We start from the raw sequence: 8,122 nt of genomic DNA on the forward strand, positions 1-8,122 counted from the left end.
AACCACCTCCCCCCCCCCCCCCCCCCCCCCCCCATGTCCAGTTACATGTCCTGCCTCGCTTCGTAGAGATTGATGACTTCCTGGAAAAAAAACCACATGGTGCCAATTCACCCCAGTTAAAAATGTATCGAAGTCAAGGAAATTATATTAGACATGACTGTAGTCTACCAATTCCCGTCCTGTGCATAGGCAGAACTCCAAGGGAAAGTAATGGGAGTTTCCGTTACGGAGTTTGCAGAACGAAGCCTACGTAATGAACTATGACAAAATGTCAACTTTGTGTAAACTCTCCTGGTGGGTGTGTATAAAGGTTTTTAAGAAATCTTCGTTGGAACACACCAGAGAATAATAAACTTGCACCTTCATAGAATAGCTTTATATGTATATACTCTATGTAAATTTTAAACCAGAGGATACGTGTCATTCCTTGTACATATCTGACTAGAACGGTGGCAGTGCTGTGCACTGCTGTTTAGGAGATCCAGATTCTCCAGTCTTGGGTTTCCAACTGTAAAGGCTGCAGGAGACTGCTTGGGACCAGCCAAAACATAGGATGGATAGATGCTCACCACCCACTGCTTAGAAATGAAGGAGCAGGAATTGGAGCAGATGTTGGCTATGGAGAAGATTGCTTGCCTCCACTCCTGGCTAAAGGACAAGTGCCTCCTTTGCTGTCGTCTCCAGCAGAAGTGATTTATGGTCAAAGAGTGTGGAAAACATTCAGAGCCCTGCTTGGATCAGTCTTTCATAGGGGTCTGAGCTTATAAGGAACCCACACTGCTGGTGTAACATGGGAAGGTCCACGAAAAAGCAGTGTGTATATACATCTACCTATCTGTCTGTCTGTTATCTAATAGCCCAGTGTTTCTGTATTGAATGGTTTCAGTAACCTGTAAACAAGTGATTGCTCCTGTTGTGTTACTGCTTTGAAGTTCTTTGCATGCACTCTGGCATATAATTCTTTAAGAAGAGAAATTATACATATTATATATATATATTGTAGCTTGCAAAATATTCATGTTGAAGAGCCATGTTTTGTGCAAATTGTACACTTATGTTGTGAGCAATATTGCAATATGAACTTTTATTAGTTGTTGGCATTAAAACATGTTTTTATTGATAGTAAATTTGTCACATTATTTTTGAGCGTATGTATGTATCCCAAGCTTTCAAACTCAGGCATTAGATCAACTACTGAAGGAGACTTTTTCTGTGCAGTAGAAATAGCCCAGGCTTTCAGTAAATAGGCAGGTATGCGAGTCCCATTCTGTTTAACACAAGTTGCAAGGCTGATTCTTCATGCAGTTTATCAGGCCAATACTTCTCTTTTGTCAGTGCTGGAATTCGTGTTTGGTATGAGGATGCTGTTGCCCTCATTTATAACAGAACTAAAACCCCAACCTTGCAAAACAAAGTGCTTAACTCCTACTGCCCTCTGTCTCTGCAGGTGCTTCAATATAAATACAGTGAGGACTTAAGAAACTTCCAATTTCCTGCCAGATAGCCAATGTTATATTTTCAGATGTTCATGCTACATAGTTTTCAATTTAGGGGCTAGATAGAAGTGTAATACCACTATGGCTTTAGGAAAGCTACAGTGTTTGGAGCTTGACCTTGAAACTTTTACCTGATTTCTGAACATCATTGGTGGCTTTGTTTGCTCAGTGTTTACCTCTGAGAAATGTATGCTATTGATTTAAATGTTTAATATATTGACTGCCTTTTTTGTATATTTGTTATCATAAAGGTTTGGTTTAAATGCTAACAATTGTGGTCTATTTTCAGACTTTAAATAACATATGGTTCTGTATTTGGAAGGCAAAGTTATTAATGAATATAGCAATTTGGTATTTTATTCCTATTTTATACAGCTGCCCCCATAGGTTATTATCAGATGGCAATGAATATTGCTGAACAGCAGGTGGAACTCCTTTGAGCGTGTTTATGAGCCATCTCTGTTCAATAAAAATTCCATTGTTTTCTAGCCTAGGAAGTGGCTGCTGTGAGTGTTTTTGTTGTTTCTTCTCCTCTTCAGGTGTTTCTCAATGTATTTCAGACAGCAGCAGGACTGGGCTTCTCCCAGGAACCACACGCATTCAGGATTTTACATCTGGAAGTCCTGGTGCTGTTTTCCCCCATACAGTGCTGTCAGCATGGTTGCTGTGCGTGTGAAGAAGTGACACAAAGTCTATTCCCAAAACTTCTCTCTGAGCCCTGATCTGGCAAAAAATGGGCATGTAAGACCAGGGAATGGAGCTCCGTGGTGCTTAAAATTAAGCATCTACAAATGCATCATAGCCAGACAGTTTGGATGCATGAAGACCCAAAAGCCTGGAAGTCTGCTTCATTACACAACATTGCTGCAAGTGCGTACAAATAAGTTGCAAGTGGGTATCTCAAAGAGAAGCTGGAAGTAAACAGAGGGAACTGATTAACTTTGGCATGAGCGTAAAAATCAGGCTTTGAAAAATATTTTTATTTTAGGGTTTTTTAATTTTTTTTTAATTAATTTACAATGTTTTCTGTCTTTTATGTTTTACTGGATTTGGGGTCGAGTCCTTTCTTCATAAAGTACTAGATTATTAAGAAACAGGTTGGTCCAGGAGGCAAAAGGTGGTAACATCTTTTCAAGTATGGCCTATATGTGAGTTGTGGGAGTGACACATGGCTCGCACCAGACTGGGTGACTGTCCAGACCAGGATCGAGGCTCTGTTGAATCCTCGAATCCTTGAAAAGCAGCTCACAGGAAACCCTACACTTGTCAAAATTTGGTGAGAGATTTAGGTCCCCTTGCCTGCCTCCCCAGTATCTGGAAAAAAAACAAAGCAAGCTTCACATGTAGCAAACTGGGATGATCTGTCTCCTTTCCCAACCAGTGATACCAGAACAATTTAAAAACATTATTTCTGGGCATCTGAGTTAACTCTTCACTGAGAAAAATAGGGAAGTTCAGCTATAATTGCTAACACCGTTCCTCTTGGTTCTCCATAAAGTCATCTATGGTTTTGATACATTCAGTTCACATTTTTTGAGGTTTTCCGGACAATCTTAACGTGTAGAGATTGAGGGCTATGGCACACGTTCACTGAGCTAATTAAGGTTTAGGATAGTCTTGTCCACTGCTGTGTTTTCTCCTCTATGGGGCAGAAATGGGCAGCAATGTCTAAACCACCACTGCTACATACTAGGGCTCACCTAGAGGAGCCTCAGGTTTTGTCCTGAGGCAAAAGCACTGTCAGAAGTGCTTGATGTAGGTCTGCTGATGGAATCAGTAGTGGAGACATCTGTGTAACAAAAAAGATCATTGTATGTCTCAGTTTGACTACTTAGAAAGTAACAGTAACATTTAAACCACTCAGTAATATTTTTTTTAAATCTGGATAGTGGCTTATACGGGCGTATTTCTAGGTGTGTAGCAGTATCAGCCAAATTTTTCCATGTCAACAGAGCCTTATATTTTAACGAACAAATCTGCAGTGGCTTTAATTTTGTCTAATGAGTGTTTCAAGGAAAATGTTGTTCCAGAGTAGGTGTGTGGGCTGGGTATCGCTAAGCTTTGCTATGAAGATGTAGGACTACAAGGTAAATGATGTCTGTGAACCTGGGCACATATCCTGGCAGGCTGCCATACCCAGCACCACCCTACTGCCTGGCTACCTTTCTAGAGCTTATCAGCCCCGCTGCTCTACAAGCCCAGTGGCTTGTGTAAGAAGTTGGGGTCTCCTCCTGGAATAACGAATATTTTAAGCAACCAATACTGACCCACATACTTAGACATGGAAGAAATAAAGATGTGCCACCACTGAGACAAACACTGTCCCTAGTGTCTCCCATTGGTCCCATGGTGCTGGAGGGGTGAGAGTCCTCAGGTATTTTGATGTGTCCATCTGCCCTCAGAGGCGTGATGTAGCCCTGCCACACGTACACGTGCCACTTCTCCCAGTGCTCACCCAAGTGTACACTGACACTGTGGACCTCTGGTTGGCAAAGCCTGGAGCTAGAGGCCATAGCATTGTCTGGGCAATGCACACAGACTGCACTTCCCGCCTGCTGTGAGAACAAGCGTTACGGGGCAGAACTCGCATAACTTGGCTGAGTCCCAGCATGTGGCGCACTGCCAGTTGTTTTTTTTTCCCATACCCATATGTTTACTGACTTTCCTTTACTAGTAAATCCTTAGCATATTGTATCATTCTACACTTCTTTTCAACTTCATTTTTCTCTAAGTTGGCCAAGAACAGCTTGCTAGGTCCTTGACTGCATCCTACCTTCATGTGCATCTTTGTTCTTCCCCTCCCGCATGCCTCTTTTCCTCTCAGCTCTCTACTCCTGGATCCTGGTAGTCCCATGCATTTGAAGTTATTTTTCTCTATTGGCTGTATATGGCAAACGTGACTATTCTCCATATCCAGCCATCTTTTCTCCAGCTTGCAGAGAGGGCACTGATGATATTTCTTTCCCATCCTTTATGTTGGTTCCAGCACTATCTGACAGCAGTCATTGCAGGGATGACGGGATTCTCACTCCCAAGCTCTCAGCACACATTTGGGGAAGCAGATGCTCTGTAAGCACGCCTCTCTGCCCTGATAATACATTCACTGTATCCCAATAAGGATTTAATGCCTTTAAGGTGTATCTGGTTCACATTGAGATCACGCTTATTACTAGGCATAGTTAAAAGATAAGTGAGAGACCTAGTTTATTCCATAAAGTTAAGCAAAGAGCACCAAAAGCAATACCTAAGATCTGGGAGAATAAGCCTTAGTGCAAGAATGTTTTATCTTTTAAAGTGAGGAGGTTGGTGCTCTCCCTGAGAACTCCTTAAGGAGATCATGGATGAAATAAAACCAAAGCAGCCTTGTTTCAACTGCCTGAAAACTTTATGCCTAGCTATCAGTTCAAGAGTTCCTCCCTCCAGGCTATGCTGCTGTGTGCAAACAGGGTATGTAGTCTCCCTTGACAAGATGCTGCCCTACTGAGATCTGATCTTTGGTTTCCTCCCACTATTCATGCTCTGTATTTCACAGAAATACACAGGGAATGCAAATAGAGAATCAAAAGGTAACCTTGAGGACTTTTATGGCTGCCCTTGGTGTTTCAAAGCCACTCTTAAGTACTCCTTTCTTTCTTTTCTAAGTTAGAGGACTTCTTGATGTTGTGACTTCACTTTTAGCTGTTCAGCATCTTTGGGACTGCAACACTAATATTTTGCAGCTCATTTGAGAAAACAGAAAAAAATTTTTGAGTGAGATGCCCTGCTAGTGTATCAATCCCTTTCCCTTCTCATCTGAAGAGGTCAGCTGAACCACAGCCATAAGCCTACAGCACAACTCCTCTCAAAACACATAAAATTCCTTTTGTTTTCTTGCTTACAGCCTGTATGATTTACAGTATGAACCTTTTCATGGCCTTGTTGTACCTTCTAGCTGTCATACTAGAAATGTTTACAGTGCTCTGTCAGTTTCATGATTCAAGGTATATCAAAGTCCCTGCAGAGCCTTGGACACTGGAGCTCTTCAAGTTTTCAACTAGTTATTGGAGAGCCTACTGGCACCAGCTGCTTCAACATCACTCCTTCATCAAACAGCTCTCTTCTCTCCTTACTTAGTGTGAAAAGGAATACCATAGCTCTCTGGGCACCTTGACACATCCTCTAAAAAAGAAGCCAGACCTCCCCTTAAATGAAGCCTTTAAGTTTTAGAAGCTCATTTTGAGGAAAGGCCCAAGGCGAGTCCAGACCAGACTATGGCATGAAAATGTTTGATGAAAGCTCTTCTGGTCAGAGCCCTTTTATTTCCACAGGATCTGAACTTGGTCCTCGCACCCTTCCCTGGGACAGCCATTTGAGTCCTTGTCTCCTGTTGCACATATCTTTCTTCATGGCCATTTCTTCCACCTAGCAGTGATTCAGAGAGACTTCTGGCAGCTCTACAGCCTCATTCCTGATTAGGCCAGGTCTTTGGGTTCATCCCAAAATTCCTCCAATCTTTGTGTCAGAATTCCATCCAAATTAAAAATGAACATCTGCTTTCTTTCCTAATCCTCACACCTCTGTGGCTGAGTCATCTTTGGACACTAAATACCAAGAAGACCATTTTTTACTGGTGTGTTATGACCTATGAGTTGTCCTGGCTGGTTCCTTGGGGTGAGTGGGCTGTACTGGATTTCAGTTACTATCAGTTACTATCATCTCAGGTGTCTGCAGAGAGCATCCTGCCTGGGGCACTACTCTTTCAATCCCATCTCTGTGATTGCCAAGGCACCGTGGAGCAGTAATATATTTAATAGAACAGTCTCTTTTCTTAAGAAGACCCTGAGACCCAGGTCCACATCCCCAGCAAGTGTATGATGGAGAGAAGTACTGGAATCACCCAGCATTTATGGACTGGGTCTCAAAAGAGAAGAAAAATTATTACTACTAACTGCAGTTCTCTCAGCTGTGATATCCAGATGCACATTTGCTACCTATTTTCCCTCCTTCCTCCTTCTCCAAGTCTCTTTTTTTGGTACTTCTGTTGTTGAGCCTCACCACAGTACACTGCTATTTTGTGATTATGTACACGGTGGGAGGGAAGGTAGAGCATGTGTGCCCCCTCTGGGTAATACTTCAGTAAAAACAAGTCTAGCTCAAGTGTTTCTTGTGCAAACCTCCACGCTGTAAATGTATGTATCTGCAAAAAAACACATCCAGGAACCACAGCCACTGGAAAGTAACCTTGCTTTCCTCCTCTTGGCTGCATAATGCTCCCCTCTGCCTGTCTGTTGGGAATAGCATCCGCTTACACAAAACTTCCCTCCAAATGTGGAGAAAGACTGACAGTCAAACTGTAGCCAACTCGTGCGTGGGAGGACAAGAAGGATTTTTTGGACACTGTAAAAGAAGGTGACCAGCAAAGCAAATAATAACAGCCCAGCAAAAAGGTAAGCATACCAAAATGCAAGACTGGTAATTATTTAGACCCCAGGTAGAACTAGGATGCCCGTGGTACGGGGTACTACAAGGAATAGCTAGAAAGATACAGCTTTTGCCTTGGTATGTTTGTGTCTACATTAAGACAAAATGCAGCAAACGGGTTAAATGAACAGGGTAGTGAAGAGGTAGTAATATTTTGATAAATATTTATTTCTCTCTCACTCCAGAACCACAGAAGAATCAAGATAAAATAATGAAAATGCTACAGTGGTGCTGTCTAGTGGCATGTGGATGAACTAATGTAGCCATCCTATCTGCCAAGCTGAAGTTTGGTTGCCAAGTCCTTGAGCTTCACCATGAGAAATGCTCCTTCCCCTAACCTCAGCTTCCCATCTATGTAATTTGCAGTTATCCCCTGAATTAAGATTTCATTGGTGGAAAGAGCAGTGATTTCTGCGTGTTTGTTAGTAAAAGACTACCTTCCTATATATTCTAGCTGGCATTTTATCCATTTTCTCTGATTTAATGAGTTAGCTAGTACAGGATGCTGACATTTGGGAGGGCAAAAAGCAGCACCTCCTGTGAGGATGCCAGTCCCTCACAACTTCCTGCAACTCCCTCTCGCTGTTGACTCTCTGCACCGGTTTCTTTTCCTTGGATAAATTTTAGAGGCCAGTAAGAAAAAGGTTTTTCTAAGCCTTTAAATTTGGTGGATCGCTGCTGTGATATTTCGGAGCCAAAGGGGATGCGAACGTCAGCGGGGCAGGTGTTTCTCCACAAGCGGGGGAAGCTGTGATCTGGTCTGGGAAGCAAAGGACTTGAAGAGCCTGGAAACAGGGCAGCTTGTTGCTTTACCTGAGCACCCAGGAGGAGCAGTTGTGCAAGGACCTGTTACATGGCAAAGCGTTAATTTCTGGTACGAAATGGGTGTTGGAGCTCCAGCTGGTCCCAGCTCCGGCTAAAGATGTCAGGGGTACCGAGTGTGACAGCCTGGGCTAGTTAGAAGAAGCAACTACGCACCCTTCTGCAGCTAATTTTACGAAAACCAGAGCAACTGCTGCTGAAGGCGATCGGTCTCCCACCAAATTCAGTCAGAAACCGAGCGTTTGTCACCCCTTGACCCAGGGGCAGCCCAGCCGGGCTCTGACGAGAGATAACGGTCGCCCGCGCGCCTCCCCTTCAACCGCCGCCCAGGGTCCGCCCCCCGC

The sequence above is a fragment of the Haliaeetus leucocephalus genome, unplaced genomic scaffold, assembly GCF_000737465.1.
Source record: "Haliaeetus leucocephalus isolate CR32 unplaced genomic scaffold, Haliaeetus_leucocephalus-4.0 Scaffold101, whole genome shotgun sequence".
Classification (NCBI taxonomy): Eukaryota; Metazoa; Chordata; class Aves; order Accipitriformes; family Accipitridae; genus Haliaeetus; species Haliaeetus leucocephalus.